The following is a 10016-nucleotide window of genomic DNA, read 5'->3' as shown; positions in this document are numbered from 1 at the left end:
AAAAAAAGTTGGTAAGGAGACGTTGCTTATACGCGCTGAAGCTTGATATTGTCTTTAATATTTGTTCCCACAAGTGTTCCCCCGCTGCGAGTCGTTGACGGCAAATTAGGCAAAGAGTGATAAATGCGTGGCCTAGCATATTAATATCAACATGGCGGAGTCATAACGTAGTAATTGCCGCCCTAGCTCTTCAAGCTAAGTGGCAACAACGTTTTGTAAAAGGTCACAGCTCTTTGCCAAGCTGGGGGGAGTCGCCGTTTACGTACTTCAAAGGCGAATGTGATTAGTAGTAAAACTTTACGATAAAAATGTTTAGCGAGCTAGCCTATATCGGAAAATGTACACAATGTCGTTGTGGAGTGGTGAGTTTTGCATTATATGTTTTGTATCAGTGTAAATGAAAGGGGGCTAAGTACACAACCCTGTGGGACGCCAGTGTTCAATGTGCTAGATCAGCCACTAGCGTAGCAATATACATCGTAGCATGTCAGCTACACACACACACACACTAAGTAAAGCAAAGTCGCACTTAAAATTTTGCAGCTTTTTTCATTAATTTATTAAATAAATTGTTTTTTTTAAGAAATTATGCTGTTTTGGGTTTGAACGTGGCTTATTGTTAATTTAAAAAATAAAAATAAAAATGGTTGAATTTTATCGTTTATCAATTTTATCATTTATCAGTTCTATCCAGACGCAAACTTGATAAGTCAATTTTACGCAACGTAAGATTTCTTATTTATGAATTTAATTTTTTTTTTGTTAGAGCTTCGAAAAAAATTCGAAAATTTACGGCCTTCTAAATAAATTTTTTTTAACATTATTAGAGCCCTCTAGATATGAAATAACACCCCTATATTTACCTTTTACACTCGTCATGTCAGTTAGCAATAGCTATAATTTTTACATTGGCTAACGTTTGCGGTGTAAGCTAGCTCGTGTCATGGCAGGACGTCCATGGCGCTCATTAGATATCAAAGCATCTTAAGGGAAGGCGAGGCTAGCGTACGCAACATCATTAATACGGGAGTCATTAATCTTGGAGAAGAAAATCTGGGAATAATGAGACCCCGTGATTCGTCTTTTTGTTTTTCCGTGTGTTTGGGTTCACATTTATTATTAATGCTAAGAAACAATTATGAGCAATATAGCACTGAAATGCTGTTTTGTGTTTGTACGTCATAACAACTGACCTTGACCTCGCCCTGATTTCTTTAAACACAACACAAGCATCTTCTGGACTCGGATGCCACTGAAAGCAAAAGAATGTTTAATGTTCGCCAACCACAGTGAGACCCGGCGAGCAAAAGGGGAGCGGCCCCAAAGACCCCCTAACCCCCCCTCCCCTCTACCCCCACCCCGCCTTGAGAGCAGCATGGCAGTTCATTTAAATTCAGCAAGGAGACATCCCATAAATCACCAGCATTCTGACTAATGGCTTCTCCACTGAGGGAAAACTCACGCCTCGCTACCTGGAGACGTCATTGCGCTGCAAAAAGTGTCCCGCTTATGCTAGTGTGTGTGTGTGTGTGTGTGTGTTTGTGCACTCACTGACCACACAAAGATCCCATGTGCTTGCTCCATAATTAGTCCTCGTAGTTCTAATGTGACACTGAAGTTACCTTGGACTGGACTTCCAGTTTTACCTAAGGGTAGTGAATGCATCGTTGTTTTAATTACATTGCAAAAATGCATTTCAGTTAATATACAGGAATGTATACACCAGATATATTATTTTCATTTTAGAGTAAATTATAGCCCGCTATATATTTTCTTATATAATAAAGAAAATTAAAAATATATAATTTATAATATTATAATAATATATTATAATATTATACTATTATAATATAATATTTAAATATATAATATTTAAAATGTAATATATTACAAATATTTTTATTAGTATAATATATTTTATCATTCAATTATTTTTGTAGATTTGTAGATTTTTTGTAGATTTTTAATTTTCATTCATTTCATTCTCCAAAATCATAGCCCCATTATATATTTTCTTAAATAATAAAGAAAATTTGAAATATATAATATTTATAATATTATACTATTAGAATACAACATTTAAATATATAATATTTAAAATGTAATATAATCTTAAAAATATTTTAAAAATATTTTTATTAGTATAATATCATTTTATCATTCAATTATTTTTGTAGATTTTTAATTTTCATTTATTTCGTTCTCCATTGTAAAAATGCTATCGTGCTCTACTATTTTTTATTTTACATTAAACTACCCCCCTACAATGCTGCAAAATTATTTTTACAGTAATTAATTTAATTAATTTAATTAATTTAATTAATTTAATTAATTTAATTAATTTAATTAATTTAATTAATTAATATGTATTTATTAATTTTACCTTTATTTTAAACTTAAAAACAGATATTTTTTTTACATCATAAAACAGAAGCTGCTTGACCTCAAGTCCTTGCTATTTTTTTCAATTTCTAGTCACTTGCAGTTGTGGATGAAAGTAGTGTAAATAAATGGGGGCTGAGCATAGAACTCTGTGGGATGCCAGTGTTCAATTTACTGTATAAACCAGAACCATATCATCAAACAACGTGCTTTACTAATCCTTCTCAAGGATACAATGATCTAGAGCACAGGTGACCAACCAGACTTTGAGTTTTGGCCCCCGAGCGATAGAGTTTGACCCCCCCCCCGATCTGGAGTATCCACTAACAGCATCGCCGTCCATTCAAAGGCTTCAGCTACATGCTGTTGTGCAGAGGTGTACATATTGTGGCACACTGGAGCAGACAGGGCTGGGTTGAGGTCATTGTGCGACTTGTTTGCGCACGCCAGCACCTTGAGGCCATGTTTGCATCCTCGTTTCACCCCCCGCTGCCCCCCCCCCCCCCCCACTCATGGCCTGTCACTTCCCATATAGCGGCATGTATGACACGCACGGCAACCGCTAAATAAATCAGAGTCGTGATGGCTCTCGTGTCTATTAGACACAATGTGTGTGTGTGTGTGTGTCGTGTAAATAGATTTCATGGCTTATTGCCGACTGGAATATGTTCATTGAGTCCATCTGACCAAGTGTGTAGAATTTGTGTGTGTGTGTAGTTGTGAAATGTGGTCAGAATTCTACAAACACTGGGAGGAAGAGCGTACTCAAACTCTCTCTGTTGACATTTAGGGGACATTTTTAGGGAATTTTTATATATTTTTTATATTTTTTTATTTTTTTTATTTTTCATATCTTTTATATTTTTTATATTTTTTATATTTTTTATATTTTTTATATTTTTTATATTTTTTATATTTTTTATATTTTTTATATTTTTTATATTTTTTATATATACTTCTGAGTACAGAAAAACAAACATCCCTGTTTCTATATAGAGGAGTACATACTGTACATAAAAGTGCAAATACTGCAATTTGCATGCCAGGCCAGTAGGTGGCGACTGTGTCTACGCAATGTGCGTCATAGTTAATTAGTTAGTTTGTGAGTTAATTATTCATTCATTCATTTTCTACAGCTTATCCTCACGAGGTTCGCGGGGGGTGCTGGAGCCTGTCCCAGCTGTCTTCGGGCGAGAGGTGGGGTACACCCTGGACTGGTGGTCAGCCAATCACAGGGCACATATAGACAAACAACCATTCACACTCACATTGAATTTTCCACAAAATTTCTACATTTTTCTTATATACTAATAAATGAATCATGCTTTTTTGTGGTTAAATTCTGCCAATTATTACTCAAAAATGTGCACATTTTACATATTTTTGATTGACTGCATCAAAATTGACTGCAATAACAATATAAAGGCATTCAGAAGACACATTCAAAGACGTTGATGAAGTGTAGTGTTCTACACTGGTCACTAGGTGTCAGTAATGTTACTGTAATGTATTTGGATGTATAATAATGGACAATTTGGATTTGCTAATTAACCTAGCATGTTTTTGGAATGGGCTGCACAGCGGTCAAGTGGTTAGCATGCAGACCTCACAGCTAGGAGACCGGGGTTCGATTCCACCCTCGGCCATCTCTGTGTGGAGTTTGCATGTTCTCCCCGTGCATGCGTGGGTTTTTTTTCCGGGTACTCCGGTTTCCTCCCACATTCCAAAAAAAAACATGCTAGGTTAATTAGCGACTCCAAATTGTCCATAGGTATGAATGTGAATGTGAATGGTTGTTTGTCTATATGTGCCCTGTGATTGGCTGCCCACCAGTTCAGGGTGTACCCCGCCTCTCGACAAGTGTCCACGATTTTTTTAAGTTCTGACTTCTGCACTATATTTGTTCACCAAGTAGTATTCCGAGGCATTTCCACCGTGTCTGGGAATACGCCGCAAAGTCACTACACCGTTTGAGCAGCATGACGTCTTGCAGTGCACAGTGTGACACCTCCCTCTAAGACTACAATCTACGTGTTCTGATCCCTGTGTTTAGTGTAGTAAAGGAAGCAGACAGAGGGGTCACTCCTCATCCTTAAATCTTCCCTTTTTTTGTGTGCGTGTGTGTCCACCCCCCCGTGTGTGTGTGTGTGTGTGTGTGTGTTCCTCTTCATCTGGTCTAATCCAATCTCATTAGCCCCATGAATGGAAGGCTCTCTGTGTGAATCCATTAACAACCCCCCCCCCCCTCTTCTCTCTGTCTCTGTAATCTCTCTAACCCCGTGGGATTAATCACCCACGGAGAAGCGAAATCGACCCATTTAATCGCTAAAAGATGTGACAAAAGCGCCGCAAGTGGAGGATGTGCTGGGAAATTATTGGCCAATTGATAACTACTGGATTTAGAGAGAGAGAGAGCTGTGGGAAAAAGTGAGCAAGTCGTCACACGTTTAGGAACGCTTACCTAATTAGGAGACTTACGGAAAATTTCATTAATTTTCTACTGCTTATCCTCACAAGGGTTTGGGGGGGTGTTGGAGCCTATCCCAGCTGTCTTCAGGCAGAGAGGCGGGGTACACCCTGGACTGGTGGCCAGCCAATCACAGGGCACATATAGACAAACAACCATTCACACTCACATTCATACCTATGGATAATTTGGAGTCGCTAATTAACCTAGCATGTTTTCGGAATGTGGGAGGAAACCGGAATACCCGGAGAAAACCCACACAGAGATGGCCGAGGGTGGAATCGAACTCGGGTCTACTAGCTGTGAGACCTGTGCGCTAACCACTAGTGCATGGCAACTTTCATTCATTCATTTTCTACCGCTTTTCCTCGCAAGGGTCGCAGGGGTCGCTGGAGCCTATCCCAGCTGTCTTCGAGCAGAGAGGCGGGGTACACCCTGGACTGGTGGCCAGCCAATCACAGGGCACATATAGACAAACAACCATTCACACTCACATTCATACCTATGGACAATTTGGAGTCGCTAATTAACCTAGCATGTTTTTGGAATGTGGGAGGAAACCGGAATACCCGGAGAAAACCCACACAGAGATGGCCGAGGGTGGAATCGAACTCGGGTCTACTAGCTGTGAGACCTGTGCGCTAACCACTAGTGCATGGCAACTTTCATTCATTCATTTTCTACCGCTTTTCCTCATGAGGGTCGCAGGGGTTGCTGGAGCCTATCCCAGCTGTCTTCAGGCAGAGAGGCGGGGTACACCCTGGACTGGTGGCCAGCCAATCACAGGGCACATATAGACAAACAACCATTCACACTCACATTCATACCTATGGATAATTTGGAGTCGCTAATTAACCTAGCATGTTTTTTGGAATGTGGGAGGAAACCGGAATACCTGGAAAAAACCCACGCATGCACCGAGAGAACATGCAAACTCCACACAGAGATGGCTGAGGGTGGAATTGCACGCTAACCACCCGACCGCCGTACAACCAATCAATAATGTATAATATATAAATATTTGTCCTGAAAAAAAGTATTAAAGATAACAATTCTGTTAAAATAATTCTCTCCCACGGGGGGGGGGCAAGAACATCCCATTTAATAAAGATTGATGCTGATTTGGGAGACACTTCCAATGGTTGTGTCCTTTTGAATTACACCGCCGCAGTAATGTGACCCCCACACTGAGGGTGACTGAAGGGGGTCAGCCAGTGTCGTTAACCCTCCAATAAAACCTGCCTCCTTTTCCAAAGGCTGTGCAAAACCCCCACAATTACCCCCCACCCTGACATTTTTTATTACATGATTTATGAAGTGAGTTTTGCATGCCTCCTTCTGTATGTGGAGCAATAAAGGAGGAAATTAAAGGTCCGTGTCCAAGTGTGACGGAGCTATTGATGCTCTGGCAAAGACCCTCATGGCGGCATGGATCATTTTCTTCCACTTCCTGCTTTAATTGGCCATCCTTGTCACCTCGCAGCTGCTTCTGTGACAAGGTGATCGTTAGACGCATTTGGCTTTGACACCACAGGTAATCTCAGCAAAACACACCTTTAAAAAAAAAAACCATCATAATTACATAATTTACATAATTCTAATATTATTTTGCTGGGAATTTACTACTCTGAATCAGTACTCTGTATGAAATATAAAATATGAACTGATAAGCTCCAGCACCACCGCGACCCTCGTGAGGATAAGCAGTGGAAATTAATTAATTAATTAATTAATTAGCTTAAAAAAGTTTTCTCCGGGTACTCCGGTTTCCTCCCACATTCCCAAAAAAAAAAACATGCTAGGTTAATTAGCGACTCCAAATTGTCCATAGGTATGAATGTGAGTGTGAATGGTTGTTTGTCTATATGTGCCCTGTGATTGGCTGGCTACCAGTCCAGGGTGTACCCCGCCTCTCGCTCAAAGACAGCTGGGATAGGCTCCAGCACCCCTTTGACCCTCGTGAGGATAAGCGGTGGGAAATTAATTAATTAATTAATTAATTTAAAAAGGTCGGTTTCACATTTAGGCGTATAAGAAGTGCGTACAGTCACTTGTTGCTAGGCAGACTTCACAGGGTCAATTGGTCTTAATATACCCCCCCCCCACTTTAAAAGTGACAATTGTCTCTAATAGGCTGTTTCCTATATATACAAAGGACAAGGAGGGTTGGCAGGAACAGTCTGAAAAATGTAACCGTTACTTAAAATTATTAATTAAGTTGTTTGTTGCTAGGCAGAATTGATGAGACGCTATCATGTGTGCCCTTTTTTTTTTTTTTTTTTTTAATGACATTTCTTATGTTGTTTCCAACACAGCAGAGAAAGGATATGGAGAGTCGGAAAAAATATAGCTTGTTTGGAATTCATGGGGCACTAAAATATGTGCCCCAATTCTTAAAAACGACAAGTCGTCTTATGGATATATTATGATATCTTATGATATATTATTACAGTCATACAGATCCAGAATCAGTTAACACATTAACGTCACATCAAATTTATGGAAAGCATCCGATTGGCATGACTATTTAAATGCCGCTAACGACTTTCTAGCTGCAGCCACATTGGTGGTGATGTTGGTGGTGGGTGGGGGGGGGGGTTATGAAATATTAATAGCGCCTGGAGAGTCACGCCCAAACGTACAGTAGATCATCAGCGCAGGCCAAAGCGGCGTGGAAGCTGAATACACAATGTGGCGTTGCCTGAGCATTCATTAACCTTACCTGCGCTCGTTTAGCTGCCTTATTCAGAAAAGATGGCCGCCGACGTCCGAGCCTTATCTTGATATTCTCCCCCATTCCCCGTCCCATGAGTGCACTTGAGTGAGGATGCCAGGGAGGGGGGCAGGGGAGGGAAGCCGAGGGCTGGAAAGGTTAACGTTTGGATAGGGGTTCGAACCTCCGCCCTCCAACCTTACTTCATCTTAATTGCAAATGTCACAGCAGCCGGCAGAGGGGCCGCTTCGGAGGGTGAGGAGGGGTGAGGAGGGGTGAGGTATGACCCCAAAAAGAAGCAAAGTCTGTTCTCATGAGAGTTTAAAAATGTGCAATGATTAGTAGAATTGGACTCCCTTAAGGCTGCTTAAACTTCCACTTAGCCCCATTGTCAGTTTCCCAACCATAAATAATCAAAACCATAAATAATAATAATTTTTATTTAAATGTATTACAGCATAACAAAATGAATGGCCATTAAATAATTTTTAAAATTCCATTAAATAAATAAAAATATAATTAAACAGTGAAAACCAAATGAATCAATCCTGAAATAAATACGGAATAACCTGAAAGTAATTATTTAATATTATTATTATTATTATTATTTAATCTTATATTATATATTAATATTAACAATTCACAGACTAAATAATGAGATATTGAATAAATTACACTGCTGTACACATTTTTGGACTGTTTCATTTATTTTGATACTATAAACTGAAAATCTGAAAAGCTTTGTGTGCGTTTGCCACCAGCTGCTTATAAATATCTGACTAAAAAGTGATTTTTTTTTTCTAAAGTTCATGAAATTTCTCACATTTGTCCACTTCTATGAAAGAGATTTTGTGCAAATAAAAACAAAAAATTTAAGTAAAAATTCCAAGCATATTAAAATGAATTATCATTACATAATTTAAAAAATTCCATTAAATAAATACAAATATAATTAAACAATAAAAACCAAATAATTCGCCACTGAAAGAAATACCGAATAGCTTGAAAATAATTATTTAATATTAACAATTCATAGACTAAATAATGATATTGAATAAATTACACCGGTGTACACATTTTTGGACTGCTTTTCATTTATTTTGATAATATGAACTGAAAATCTGAAAAGTTTTGTAAGTCTTCAGGAGGTTTGCCACCAGCTGCTTATAATTATCTGACTAAAATGTGATTTTTTTCAGTTCATGAAATTTTTCACATTTGTCCACTTCTATGAGAGAGATTTTGTGCAAATATAAACATTTTTTATTTAAAAAATATTATTTTTTATTATTATTATTATTAAAACAAATTTTATGTAAAAACTCTAAGCATATTAAATGAATGAATTGGAATGTGGCTTTCATTTATTATAGTCCAGTGGTATTTCATATTTTGGTGAATTTATTTATAATTTAATTATGTTTACTATTTGGCTTTATGTTATATTTACATTATGGAACCTGAAAAAATATCTGTGATGTTCACAATGCTAACATGTAGCCACCTACGTAGCATTGTGTGTAACTAAGTGTAGTACAGTATCATTAGCATCGCGCTTTCCTATTTGTGGCGAAATAGTGACTATTTTTACTTTATTTTAGCTTTATTGTGCAGGGTTAACTTCTTTTTACACTTGTATGAGAGTTAAGAATGTTACAATGTGGTAAAACCTTGCCTGCACAGCTAAAAAAAATCATTGTATCGGAACTTGTGACGTGTTAAGCCGCCATGTGGAAACGACTAGAGTGACAAAGTGATAGGAATCGAACAAACAAGCAGTCAAGCGAGGCAAAAAGAAGCCTTGATGGCTTGACACGCTTTATTTTGCGCCATCAGCCAGCGGCCTTTAATCACACGGCGTGGGAAATAGCAACACATTGGTGTTGTTGTTCTGAGACTCGTTCTTCTCGATGCTCATCTGAACGATAACAAGAGGATGCACGCTGACGATGATAATGAGACATTTCTCTGAAGGGTACCAAGATGCTATCTTCATCTTTTGACACAGGACGCTAACAGCTGAGCCTGTAACGAGCAGCGTCTAATTACGGCATGGCAGCAATCGTGATGGTTAATCTCTTTGAAGAACACGCCTTAATAGAATCGTATCGTCGGGTGTCTTTGTTGATGAACAGCATGAGAAAGCCATTGAAGGAAAACATCACAGAGAGCTACACTGCCTCATACACTAGAGAAAAGGACAGGGAGATGTGGCAGTAGCAAAGCACAAAATTGGGACACTCGTGGTAATTTTTTAGGCGGAATCCACCTTTTTAATATGTGGTTTCTTTCACAATTTTGGGGCAGAGTATGCTGCTGCCTCACACTGTAGAGAAAGGACAAAGACAATCGGCAGGAACAACACGTTTGACAAATATATACTCGGTCAATTATTCTCAAAAATAGCAAAAAATAAATATTTTTAGATTTACTATCATCACTTTGCCGTAAATT

The sequence above is a fragment of the Doryrhamphus excisus genome, linkage group LG16 (genome assembly GCF_037039965.1).
Source record: "Doryrhamphus excisus strain RoL-2023G ecotype Guam linkage group LG16, RoL_Dexc_Guam_v1.1, whole genome shotgun sequence".
NCBI lineage: Eukaryota > Metazoa > Chordata > Actinopteri > Syngnathiformes > Syngnathidae > Doryrhamphus > Doryrhamphus excisus.
Note: the sequence above shows the minus strand (reverse complement) of the source record.